A 13866-nucleotide genomic window follows, 5' to 3' on the forward strand; every position below is an offset into this window, starting at 1 on the left:
TTTATGTGGCACTCTGTCTGAATATTTATTTTGAAAGAAAAAAGTCCTAGCTTGGTTTCATTTGTCATTAAAAAGGAAAAATAAAAGGATTAAAGTAAACAAAAACAGAAGTGCCTTTTCCCAAACCAAGAGCAATTCCACCAAACAGCAGCAATCTTACGAATCCAAGTTTTGTGCTGGCTGTCAGCATGTGCTAGCCCCGAGGTATTTGGCACCAATACCATTCAGAGCAGCACCAGAACACACAACAAGTCAAACCAATCTCACTGGCCATTCAAACATATCTATAGCCCATGCCCATTATCCAGGTTGCAAGTGTCCATAAGCGGATAGAAAGAAAATGAGAGGTTGTTGGAAGTTTGTGATTATACTGCCCCTTGGGTCCTCCAACCTTGCATTTCCAGGGTGAAACAGTTTTTCCTTATTCACATCACCCATTTTTGATTGCAGCCAGTCAGAGTAAATTCCATGTCAATTTAGCAGTACTTTACATTTACTTTGGACTCACTTTGTACTGATGTGAATAACTGCATAAGTATCAGGGAATCAGAGGAGCAGAGGTGTGCAAGTAAAGCAAAATAAACCTTACAAAATCTGCAAAGGAACAGTTCCAAAAAGTCAAAAAAAAAAAAAAAAAGAAAGATCTACAGAAATTATCCATTTGCATTAAATCTGGGACTGGGTAAAAGTTGCTAAATAACTCTGCTGCAGTTAAGGTCAAAATTAAAAATCTCGTATTGTGTTTCCCCAGTCAAATGAAGGGTAATTTTGCAGCAACTGTGTCTGTGGGAGTTTTCCACAAAAGGTTTGAGGCAACATAAAATGTTCCTGGCAAAATTTTCAGCTGTGTGTCCCACAGACACTTAACTCTGTACTTAATTCAGGTTTAATAGGCTGCGATTATATTAAATAAATACCAGCTGAACTGATTATTTAATATATAGTTATAGCTGTTTAACAGCCATGCAATTGACTGTTACATCTCAATAAATGTATGTTTTCCACCAATCATCTAATATTCTATTTAACCATTTTTGTTTAACCCATAATTTTTCTTTGTAACTTTTGGACCTTTAAAGCACTGCTGGGGGTCACCCCATTCTGCTCTACTGGTCTTTCCAGTCCCCAATGCGATACGCTGAACAACTGTTGCGTTTCTCGCAATTTGTTGTAGACTTGTACCAGGTCAGGTCACACCATTCTGCTTCCCTCCATCTTTCCTTCCAGTTTCAGGTGGATAAAAAGTGCTACTTGTCAACCGCTCTCTGCCGGTGAAGCCACTGTGTTCTACCACCCTGGAGGTGACCTCCTCTCAGGAAGTTAGAGATCATTCTGCTCTCAACAGTCTGTAGGGAGCTTAAAGCTTCAAGAAGCTCTGGAAATGTGTAATCTGGATGTTATACATTAAAATCATAGTTCCTTGCCCATTGATTCTTTCTGTTCACCGACAGAGATTTCTGTTTTCGCCTTGCTATCAGTTTTCCTGCAGCTCCTTTGAAGACATTTACTCAGCTAGAAGGCATCTTTATCGCAGTGCTGTCAGACATCTGAAATGATCAGAAGATATATAAATAAAAAGTTGTTTCTAAAACCTGCATCTATTTGCAACTCAGTGAACTGAATAACAAGCTGTTATTAAAAGCACATTTGTTGAGATCTGACAACTGAATAACAGATACATAGAGTTTCTGCTGTATACTTGTTTAACCTAACTAATCACTTAACATTTCAAAAGACAGTATCAAAATAAAAATGATGCATACCAGTATTTAATTACTTTCTGGTGCTACTACAAACAAAACAGATTTTTAAGGAATAGATATCACAAAGGCTTTTGTCTGAGCATCTGCAGAAACTGTGAGCGGTGCCATTTCCTTGTATTTCCATGCTCCATCAGAAATTTCAGGGTGCACAGTAAATAACTGGTTATTTTTCTGATTTGTGTTCACCAGCATAAGGTTGGTGAGCCTGAAAATACAGAGGCCTTTTGAAAAGTGGCAGAAAAAAAGAAAAACGGGGTGTTTTTCATTATTTAGTGCTGTATACCTTTTCAGAATAAAAAAGATAAATCCCTCTACATTTCTAACTGATGTGAACTTCACTTTCCTACTCAGACCCCAGTCTACTGAAGCTGGTAGTTATAAATGCTCAGGAGGTGCTAAACACTTTCCAGGATTTAGCACTGCAGAACCCCATGGTAAGGAATAGCCAACTCTTTATCATATGTAGTCCCTTACTTAAAATGTCCTGGCATGATTTCTCAGGCAATACATCAGCTTGCTTTTGCCAATGCTCTAAAGCCCATCTATGTTCCATAAAAACATTTTTTCATATTCCATAGCCATGTGATGGCTTTATACACAAGTATGCATATGTGCATACAAAAAGAAAATGCAGATCTTGCATTTCTGAGAAATAGCTTTTTTTGCAAGTTACTAATCCAAAGAACAAGTAGAGAAGTCTTATCCTCATCCACCTAGCTTGTACTTTATTTGCTCTAAATTTTCCTGACACTGTCACAGCTCTGCACCATTCCATCATCTGGTAGAGGTATTAATTCACAATTTCCTGCATTATACAATCCCCTCTTCCTTTCCAGTTTTCTCACTCTAATGATGCTATAATAAAAAACAGAGGTAATAATGAAATTGGAAAATAGTGTAATTTCTAGCTGGCAAAGGGGGTTGCTGGAATAGTGTACAGCTCTGGAAACTACTTTGCTGTTAGCTTATTAGACAAATGTTTTGAACAGTCATTGCATGACTACCTGTGAACTGCCTCAAAAATTTGCCAGAGCAGTGTTGGTGGATCCCAAAAATAGCAGACATGGGACTGATTAGCTGATGGTCAAAGCCAGACAGGACGCTGAATCAACACAGGGAGTTACATTCAATATTGACAAAGAAATTCTCTCAAATAGATTTTTATGAAGTCAAGTTAAAACTGCTGTGTGCTCCAAAACAATAAAGATTTCAACATGAAGGGTTTGATTCTGCTCTCACCTGCTTAATCCTGCTGTAACTCCATTCACTGGTATTGCCTTATCACCTGGCACAGGCTCTGCTTCAGGGAAGTTAGTTCTGATTACACTGGAATAAACAGGATCTGAATCAGGACATTTAAATCAAGTTTTTAATGAGCACTTCTGATATAACACTTCTTTTCAGCACACCCACAGACACGCCTTCCCCCATATGCTCTTCCCCTTGGCTGATTTTCAACACTTCATTCATGCACCTGTGATGATTTATTATATAGATGCTTTTTCCCAAAAGAAGCTATTATGATACAGTTAAAGATACTGATCATCTGGTTAGCTTCAATTTCAAGAACTTCTAATACCCAAGGAAATGGCATTTCAAAAGCTAGCTGCTCTTGGGAAATGCAGTAATATTCCTCAAGCCTTACTTTTGGGCTGATTTTGTCTTTGAAATTATCGAGGCAATCTGAAATGCAGTGGATGTGTCTGAGCTCTGGGAAGAGGGCACCTCAAAGCTGCACAGATAATTATTACAGTATTTTCTGGATGTCCGTGAGAGCAGAGAAATTGGTGATTTAAAGAAAATCTGGGCATTTCGCACCCACTGCATCTGTCAGTATTCTCTGGCCATATGAAAGAGACAATACTTGATGCTTTTCTCAACTGAGCAGAAGAAATACCCTTTTACTCCTACCATACAGCCATAGAAACACATGTGAAGACAGAAATTCAGTCCCCAGGAATCAAGACATACTATGAAGATGGCTTCTTAGTGCATAAGCAGATAAAGAGGGAACAGGAATGCTTAGCGGGTGCTCATGCAGGGCAGACCGTGCTTATGTAGGAGGCTATCTCTGGCCTCAAGGAGCAGGGAGCAGTGTTTCAGTGCCTCCGCTTCATGCTCCTCACTCGACCCTCAAGCTGAACCCCTGAGCTCACTCATATTTTCCATTAGCCCTCCCCGTCCTCCCTCAGTTTCCTAGTTTTATGCCTGGCCATGGGAAGGCATCCAGCTTCAGGACTGGCCTGCCCCATCCTTCTGAGGGAATCCAGTGAAGACAGTGGGGGCTCCAGAGGAGTATTTAATTCTTCAGCTCTACACAGAACAGGACAGAAGTGTAGAAATGGGAGCATCTGTCTTATGGACCACAGCTAGGATCTCCATCACAGCAAAAGCTCCAGCTAGACCCACACCACTCCTAAGACAAGGGCAGGCAGAGAGGAACAGGGCATGAGAAAGCTCACATAAGCCTTGTGAGATCTCACACAAGCCTTGTGAGAGCTCACACTGAGCAGCCAGGCCTGTATCTTGTCCTGAAACAGAAAATCCATGTGTGGAAGAAAGTAAGAGAGAATAATTGTTGGACCCTTACAGTGTTCAGCTGTCTCTGCTGAAACAGGAGTCTGCAGCCAAGCTCTTCGGTCAGCATTACCTCGCTAAACTGCAATTAGAGAGTGCCTTTTGGGACAATAAACAGCACCAAGCCAATTGCGGTACAGCCCCTGGAGCAGTCTGATTTTAGTGTCTGGAGTATTTTAAAGTTCAGGAAGCACATACTTAACAGGGAGCAGCGTTGACACAGGTGATGCTGAACTCCAGCTGGGCAGGGAAGGAGGGGGATGGCCAGATGGATGGAGCAAGCCATGTTAGATGAACCCAAAGACACCGGATCCCTCATGGGTGAAAGAGCAATAAGAAATAAGAAGTGGCCAACTCTGATTTCCAGCTGGGGTAGGGGCTGAGCACATGGGGAGCAAGGGGATAATGTAGCTAATGTCAATGTAAGGAAAAGGAATGTTGTGCACTCCATTCCTTACAATAGAAAAAGGATATTGTATGAACCCTATTGTATGAATTTCCTTACCTGGCTGTTAGTGTTCTTTAAAGGTCTATGCACCTGCAGCACAGGCTGCAAGAGAGATTATTCCCTCTAACGGAAAGCAGATCCCAGACTACATGAGGTACTTGGTAGAGTGAAGAAAAGTGCAAGCCATTTGTCTTTGCTCTGAAGGGAATTTCATGCCATTGCTTCTGCTTTTTGATCCAATAGCTGTCAACTGAAATTGCCAGCGTTTCCAAGCATGACTGAGAAGGAAAAGGCAGTTGCTTGATACAGCACTATTCAAAACCTGCCCAAATGCATGATGGATACACTGTCTGAGTGTTTTGACCTTCAAGCACCACGCACACTCTGCTTTTCCATAATTTATACTCAGATATGATGGTTGTTTCATTTATTCAGGGTAGGTGGGAAGAGAGAAGTGTCTGTTGACTGATGGTATAGGTTGCATAATTTGCTTTTAATTTATATCTGTCCCCTCAGAAAGTGTTTAATGGGGAAATAAAATAGATCTAAAGATAAAACAATGGTTTTGGGGTGGGAGTGATGTACAGAACATACAGCAGCACACATGCATGAGCAGCACAAGTCAGCCTCTGCTAAATCCCTGTGCAGGTATTAGCAGTTCCTGTGGGCTTCATACTATCAGGTAATCTAAACAAGAATGCAGGTAGCCTAAGTGGTTAGAGTCAGACTAGAACTGGTTTTGGAGCAGATATCAGGAAACAGAAATCTAGGGTTGCACCAAGCCCCAAGCCTGGGCTACAGGCATACTCAGGAGTCATGCCAAGAGTCAAGGAACAAGAGGCAACAAAGGAATGCCAAACCAGGAGCAAGGTAAGAGCATGGTCAGGAGACAGGCTCAGTCACACCAGACCACAGTACAAGCTCCCTGGCTTCTTTGAGGGAATTTTGTACTATGAAGTAGTACGGTGTAGCTGGGCAGGTTGGCTGGCAGCAGAAACTAGGACAGGCACATCAGGAAGCAGAAGTCAGTCATTAGGATGAAGCCGTGAGGAGCAAGACCCAGGAGAACAGCTACAGCAAATGACACATTGCAAATAAGCAACAGCAACTGGTGGGATTGCCTAGTACCTCTGCAGTGAGGGGGATGGGCTAGTCCCAGTCCTTGAAGACTGGTCTGAAATTAGTTCTCTAGACAGTCTTTTCCAGACATTGATTAATAAAACAATCTCTGCTCTTCACAGGGTACTTTTCAGCTACGTAGCTTGTTGGGTTTCATTTACAGCTTCTTCTAGCCTATACTGCAAGAGTAGTTTGTTTTTACAGAGAGCGGCAGCCTGCATTAACCCTGAGATGTCGCAAGCTTTCTCTGCCTCTGCAGTCACACCTGACCTTTGCATCTGCAAAATGTTTCCCCTCTTTTAAAGTACTTACCAATAGATTTTGTCACAGACTTATTTAGCCATATGGTCTTTGCGTGCTTGGCCCTCTGGAAGCAGGCACATGTTATTTCCTTCCTCTGAACTTCTCGTTTCCATACACATCAGCAGCTAGCCTTCCTCTGCCCAGGTGAAGGGAATGCACACTGTACATGTGCCTTGTGTGGTCACCAGTTTGCATAGGCACATGAGTAATATTAAATTCAATCACAACGGTAAATGATCTCTGTGTCATTGTCCTTTCAGCATCCCTGTCTGCTCATCAGAGCACTGACTGCAAACAGGAAAAGTATCCAAATCTTCAGCCTGAGGTTCCTTTGTATTGCAGGAATGATCCGCTGGCTGTTTACTTTCTCTATAGCTGCTTTTTAACAGCAGTGACTAGCCTGTAAAGTTTGCTACATGGATTCAGAAGGGCCTTGTGTGCAAAACAACACTAGTGCATTTAACCCACCTTGATCCGCTCTTCTGCTATTTGAGCCTTCCCTTGACTCAAGATTCAGTTCACAAATAGTAGGAACTCTCTACCAGTTTGGCTGGCAGCAATGGTGGCACTTTTAGCAGATTATCATTCACACACTGGATTAGCTGGTCTTAATCCCAGTGAAGATGGAGGAGCCAATCTGGAGAAAGTCCCATGTAAACCAAACATTCATCCAGTTTGAGCCTGTGCTCCCATTATGACTCAGCTGGGATCTGAACTGGATCTGAACATTTATTTCTGGTGCAATAATAATCGGGGTAATCTTGATTTTCTCAAAGAGTCAGAGAGAAATACTCAAAACCAGTCCAGCAGAACTATCTTCCCTCCTCCTCACCTAACTCCATGTGTCTGAATCAGTGCTAACATGCAGCACCTTATCCCAAATAATTGCAGCAATATTGAGTGAAGAGGGAAAAGAAACAGGAAGCAAAACTGTGTGTACCGAGCTTATCACCTACGAGTATGAGAGACTTGTTCAAGACACCAGGAGAGACTTGCATCAAGACAAGAAAATGGCACAAGATCTATTAGAACAGGGAGCAACATCTCAGTCCCATACTGAAAGTACAAGGAACAGGGTAGAAAAAAAAAAAGAGAGGAACAAAGTAAATGAGGGTATAAAGAATGGGAAACACTGAGGCAGAAACTTTTGGATTGTGACCCAAAACTTACATGGTGAACCCAGAAAAATCTCAAATTGTGCTGCAAACTCTTCCACGTCTGCATATTGCGGGAGCCTTCTAGAAAAGCCCTAGAGAATTTAACAGGAAATTATCATTTCCTACAGGGTCTGTTGCTTTGGAGTTTGTCAGCAGGCAGGGGCTGACCATCCTATTGGGTCTGTAGTCAGATCATTCAGTATTCAGTTCATGGAGGTTCACAAAGCCTATAAAAACAGTCTTATTACCATTTTGATTCTTTTTTCTATGCTTTCTGCAGAAACTGCTCTCGTTCTGTCTCCTTTAAAATCTAGGGCTCCCTTTGGAAGCTGCAAGGAAGGTAAGTTTTCCAACCTAAATTCTTTGTGCTCAGCAGGCTTGGATATAATTCAGTTATGCATGCTGATCTAATAGAGTTTAGCAAAATGAAACCTCCAAAGCTTCCAAGAATCCCAGTTAGAAATACAAACTTTTAAACACCCCCACGTGTTCACCTGTGAGAAGAGTTCGACTTCTGCTGTCTGCAGGAAGGATTTTACAGGATTGCTGGTCACTCCTGGCTCCATCCCTCCATGGCAGGATGAGGAAGGAGCCCTGTTCCTTGCATATTCCCCCACTGCTTGTTGACGCTGTTCCATCAAGAAAACATGTCCAGCAAGGGAAAAAAAAAATCCATCCTGCTACTGGCATCTTTCTATACCTTTGATAACTAACTTTCTACCTTACTAGGAAGTACAGAGAGGTCATAGGCAGGGCTGAAGCTGAGCCTGAGAACAACAGAGAATTTGACCTCCAGAAAGTAAAAGCTATTTAGAAGTAAAACCAATGTGCAGATAATGCAGGTGACCTTTTCAGTACTAAGTACCTGGGCCTTGCCTTTAAGTAGAAGACTTACAGGTCTTAGGTTTTTCTCTTTATGTAAGTTTATTCTAAGAGTCTATAGATTTCAAATAGCAAAGGGCTCATACAAGAGACTTGAACCTCACAGAAATCGTTAGTTTTCTCTAGGAAACCCTTTTCCCAAGTACACATGGCCAGAAAGAGGTGGCATCCAGAATAGACATTTCTTCCACAAGCACCCCAGCCATCTGCATAAAGGTGCACCACAGCATCTATACCATCTGATAAAGAAACAGTAAAATCTAGGCCAGGATCAGCATCCATATGAATGCCGGTTAGTCCTGTGTGCCCATTCAGCAGGTGAACCAGCTCAGGACTGAAGTGCCCCATGGCTTTGGGATTGCTTGTGGAGTTGGGGAAACTACCTGCCAAAGCAGCTGAGCTCTCAAGTGCGAACCTTTACGTGCACACAGCTAGAGCAGCACACCCCAAGTGGGAAGCTTTCAGCAGAGCCTGCTAATGCTATCAAATGGAGGTGGGCTCTGAGAGAAAACAGGTGGCCCTAGGAGTCCAGGAGGATACTCGGACATTGATGACAAAACAAGTGATTTAAGTGGAGCTAACCAGGAGGTCAGACGAGATGATCTAATAACAGTTCCTCTTGGCCTTGTGCTCCATGGATCCTGACAGAGGGTCTCTAGATGTGAAAGACCACCACACTTTCAGGTTTGCTTCATATCTGAGTGGGCCTCAGAAGAGGTGTAAGCTGCACTCTGAGTAGGACAAGGTTGACATTCTGCACTTCCATTCAGTTATTCAAATCTAGCAAGTGTGGGGAAACCCTCAAACTTCTCCACCCTGGGAAAGCTCCTCTAGTTACCTAGAAACCCAGACTGAGTTTTATGAGCAGGAAATATGTTAGGAGGCATGTTTGCCTCATCTACTATAAAAGAAGTTATTTTCGCCTCTTCCCCACCTAGTAATTTCTTTAGTTTAGAACTATTTATGGCTTTAACCATTCTCTCTCTTCTTTGCAGCCTGGATTTCCAAGCCTCAGGAACATCCAAGCCCTTTCACATCCAGCTTTATGGTTTCACCTAAAGCAATCTGTACAAACTTCCACAGTATCTTCAGGGCTTTCTGTGAGTAAGTAACCCTTTATGTGGCTAATACCTCTGCATGCTGTCTTGAGCCCTCAGAGAAACCTACTTGGAGAGGGATTTTGCCTGCGGGCCAAGTGGCTGGGCAGGGGAAGAGCCCTACCAAACTTACTAGAATTAAATTTGGGACCATAATTGGACCTAATGAGTTTTTTGGTTCATTTACGATTGCCCTGTCCTTTTGTCCAGGATTTTGCTGAGCTTTCTTTGCAATGTACTTGCTGAATATTACAGAGGAAATAGCCAGCAGCCTTTGCATTATCCCTGTGCGCTAAGCAGGGCTTTCTCATTTTCTCTATCCTTTATGGTTTGCAGTAGTGATTTCCCAAAGTTAGTACACTGCCTTAACAAAGCAAAGGGGGCTCAGTAGCACACAGGGAGGCAAGTGTATTAGCCTTTTGCCTTTAGAGGCCGTGGTTCAAATGCTGGCTCAGCTTAGCAAAGATAATGAGTCTTATGGGCTCTAATCATCATCTTCGTGGTCAAGCACTGGCTGCCTCACAACACAACCAGGCCATCCCATATAAGGGAGCCTGGCTGTGCAGGATGAACATTTCCCACCATGCTCGCTCCCAGTGCACTGTTCTTGGCACCACACACCCCTGCATAGGGTGCCCACACCAAGTCACGGCTACCTGGAGCTCCAAGTCCAGCGACAGGACTGGTAGCTTCATGGCTACAGACTACTACATCCTTCGCAAGCATCGCAAATTTAAGTGGCATCTGAGGCGCAGTAGCATAAAGACGAAGGCAGGCTGGGCAACATTGTTTCCCCATTTATCCATATTCACTCAGGTTTGCTGATCTTTCTTTCTTCACTTCTCACTTTCTTTTCCAGTCTAACTGGACGAGCTTAACAATTTACTGATCCTTTTTCTCTCTCATTTTGTTTCCTTCTGGGATAGATGATGCAGTTAGAAGTACAGAAAAATGATAGTTAAGGTACAGTACAAAATGACTAGGATCATCACTTTTCTTTGGGGGAAGGCTCTGTTCTATGTGAAGCTGAGCTGGTAGGGGATTTATTTCTTCAATTATACTAGAAGGAACAAGAGGAAGAATTAAAAAACCCACAACCCAAAGTCATCTCAAGCTCTTTAGACTGATAGAGACAACACTAGTTTAGTGCTCAGAAATACATTTTTGCAGAGAGGAAAAGTTTTGATGGTTTATCCTTATATTTAACTGTGACCACCAGCTTTGAGTTTCTGCAATAGCCTTCCAGGAAAAGTATTGGGACAAAAATATGACTGTAGATGGAACTAGAGGAGGTTTTCTGTTTTTGTTTTTTAATTTTAGTATGTGACTTCCTTCAGGAGAGCTCAGGGGTTCTTTTTGGTTTGTTTCTCATTGTTTTAATCTAATATGTCATCTACTTAGGGATCTGGAGTAAATTGAAACTGTTCATATCTATAAGCCAGCAGTGTTCTGGTTTGGTTCAGACAGAACCAAAGCTGAGACGCTCTTCCCAAAGAGCTGATCTCTTGAAGAGGACATCTTGCAGGGACAGCAGATTCCCTGGCACTTCTGAGTTTTCCACTTCCAGACCTCAAGAAAAGTAGGTTCACATAGGTTTGATATATGGCAAGAGTAAAAGTTCAGATGTGAGTAGCTGCACCTAGGAAGGATGTGCAGGGAGGACAGCTGAGAGTGGGCTGCGTAAGTATGCTACCAGCTGGATTTGTTTCTTCACCCATTCTAGATATCAGATTCACCCACTGTCCACATGATCCATTCTCTCACTTGTGAGTTAGGCAGAGCCAATCATGCCATCTGAGGTGGAGCAAGCACCAGTAGGCCAACATGCCAAGTCCCAGCCCTCTAACACGTACCTCAGGAGGCATAGCAACTCCTAGAAGACCTTCACACCCCATGCTGAGCTCAGACCTTACTCAGGATGTTTACACTGTGGATGCTACTCAGCAGAACTGTGTATTGGATACAGACAACCCAGAGCCCACCAGTGTGAACAGAAAGACTTATGTTTTGAGGGTCCATGCGTTCAAACCCATTCAGTGTCTGTCCAAAAAGGCACCCTACCAGGGCTGGGCATGGGGAAGCAAGTTTTCACTGCCACTGCTCATGTCATGGCTGTTTTGCAGTGAGGCAGGGACCACCACAGCTGTCAAGCAGACACAATCCGTTAGTGCTATTTTCACTTTAGGTATTTCTTTTCCCTTCATGGAGGAAAAACAAATAGAAGGCCCTTTGCACCTGGTGAGGAACGGCTGTTTGTTTAGACAGCCAAATGAAGTCACTGCTGAGAAATGATGCCATCACACACCCTTTAATACTCACCTGCCAGAAACCATAATGAAGTGAAATGACCCATTGCCATCTGCAGCTGTCCGATATAATCAGGAATGCTTCTGCTACCACTTCCGTCTCTTATAACCATACAAAAGCCAGATTGTGTTTATCACTGTCATTTAGCAAGAAAATCTCCCTGGGACAAAAGGGTGGGGGGGGAGTATTGCCTATCTAATTTTCCTTGCAATTTGCACTGGCAACTTTGTAATGAATGCCACAGCACCTGATCCTACCCTGCTGTGGAGTCTGGCCAAGGACTTCACCAACCTCCAGTCCATACAGAAGGAGTTGCTTTAAAGAAGCTCCACGTTCTAATGCCACTCTGCTCCTCAGAAGACAAATGGGAAAATAAGCATTTTTTTTTTAATTTGCATTTTAAAACAAGGGCTTCTAATATCCAGACCATTAACTTAGCTATAAGGCTTTCACAGAGAAGCTTGTTACCCACTATGCATTTTGTTGTCATGAAGATATATTAAATACTATTAATTGCGATGCCTTGCTATTATGCTATTTGGAGACTCGCCACAAATCCACTTTCACTTTCAACCTGTATTATGCCGTGAACCTCGGAGGCATTTTAAACATCTCGTACAAAATTCATGAATGTGAAAATGAGCCTGTCTTTATTTCCATCATCTTGTAGGGCTGGAGAGCCTGCCTGAAACCCAACTCAGTTTCAGGGCAGATCCCTAGCAACTACTACATCTCAGTCCAAGCCACCAAGCCCCCACCTGAGCCCAGATGATTACCACACTTTATATGCACCTTCCTTCTAATGAATATAGACTTACGGACATCTCATGCATTATTTACCAAGGTGTGCTTATTATGACTGCAATGATTTAAGGCAGTTTGTTACAGGCACAGCACTGAGTGATTGCGATCAATAGAAGAAACAAGAACAAGCCAATTTGCATGGAACAACAATCATGGTCCTTAGAGGCTGTGCTTCCCCAATTAACCCTTCCCCCACCCTGCAACAAAAAAAGAAGTACACTTGTTAGTGACAGGGGCAAGTCGTTGGTGATCCTCATCTCCTGCACTCCCTACTGCAGTCTAGGATGAAGAGGCATTTGAAGGGGTTATGATACTTCTCCAGCTGTTTCTTGGGGTAGGATTCCTCATGCTGCCATAGCATCCCTCATTATAGCCATGTGCAAAGTACACATAAATATATGTCATGCATCCACCTCCAGGCCCCATATGCAGACACTCCATCTCTTCTCCCAGATATGGATCTAGAAACAGATGCATTTGCTACTAGCTGTGGAGATCCCAGGTTCAGTCCCTGGGAATGACCAAGGCAGCAGATACAAGACAATTACTGCAAACAAGTAGCTGGACACTGATCATTTCTGCAGGAAAGGCAGCAAGAGCTTTCTCAGTGGGAACCAGAAGGAGGAAGGGGAGATGTAGAGCAGCTTGCCACTTCCCAGGTTTAGAGGGCAGGAAGAAGCCCTGACTCTTTGCATTTGATACTTCCCGATATACGGAATTATGGCTCAGCATTTGCTGTGTGCCTGGGAACTGGACCAGATCTCTGAACCAGCCAGGGTGACATTGCTGTAATGTCCCAACAGAACAGTATGAGGTCTCAGATGCCAGAAACCTCACTCCTGTACTGTATGCAGCAGACAACTGTAACCCCTCATCCCGTCTGGGTAGGGTGGTCTAAACAGTGGTTTTAGGGGCAGCCCATGATGGACACTACTTTAGCTTTGTCCTGAAGCAAGTCTCGAGATGCCTTTGTCCATCAACAACACAACAGATCTCAGTTAGGTGCCTCACTTTTACACGGGAGCTTTGGATCGGACCCTGCACACAGGAAGCATATTCATTACTTCAAAGAGGAAGCAAACAGGATGTCTGGACAAAGCACCAAATAAAAGGCTAATGACACAAATGGATATTTAATACAATGACTTCCTCCGATTATCCTATAAGGAAACACTCCAAATGCTGTCCATTTTGTACATCCTGCATCACTGCTGGAGGGAATTTTCCACGCTGCACACCAGTAAGAGAGGGCCCTGCTCTTACCTGCCATCTACAGATGAGAAAGTGAGGTGTGCGCAGACTAAATGAACTGCCCGGGTCCCGCGACAGTCTGCCAAGTGGCAGGTGGGCCACCCAACCAGCAGAGCAGCCTTCCTCCCCCATTCAACATCCCCAGCATGTGGAGAAGG

At 43.3% G+C, this 13866-nt stretch overlaps 1 long non-coding RNA gene across 1 annotated transcript in view; it reads right to left on the reverse strand.

The window, feature by feature from the left end:
* LOC112985629 (uncharacterized) overlaps nucleotides 1-13866 on the reverse strand; it is a 27528-nt gene continuing 13662 nt past the window's right edge. Inside the window, exons 2-3 of the long non-coding RNA XR_003259788.2 lie at nucleotides 3003-3089; nucleotides 1-1547 (exon numbers count right to left, since the gene is read on the reverse strand). This is a non-coding gene — a long non-coding RNA (uncharacterized LOC112985629). The remainder of the gene's footprint in view (nucleotides 1548-3002; nucleotides 3090-13866) is intronic.

The sequence above is a fragment of the Dromaius novaehollandiae genome, chromosome 10 (assembly GCF_036370855.1).
Source record: "Dromaius novaehollandiae isolate bDroNov1 chromosome 10, bDroNov1.hap1, whole genome shotgun sequence".
NCBI lineage: Eukaryota > Metazoa > Chordata > Aves > Casuariiformes > Dromaiidae > Dromaius > Dromaius novaehollandiae.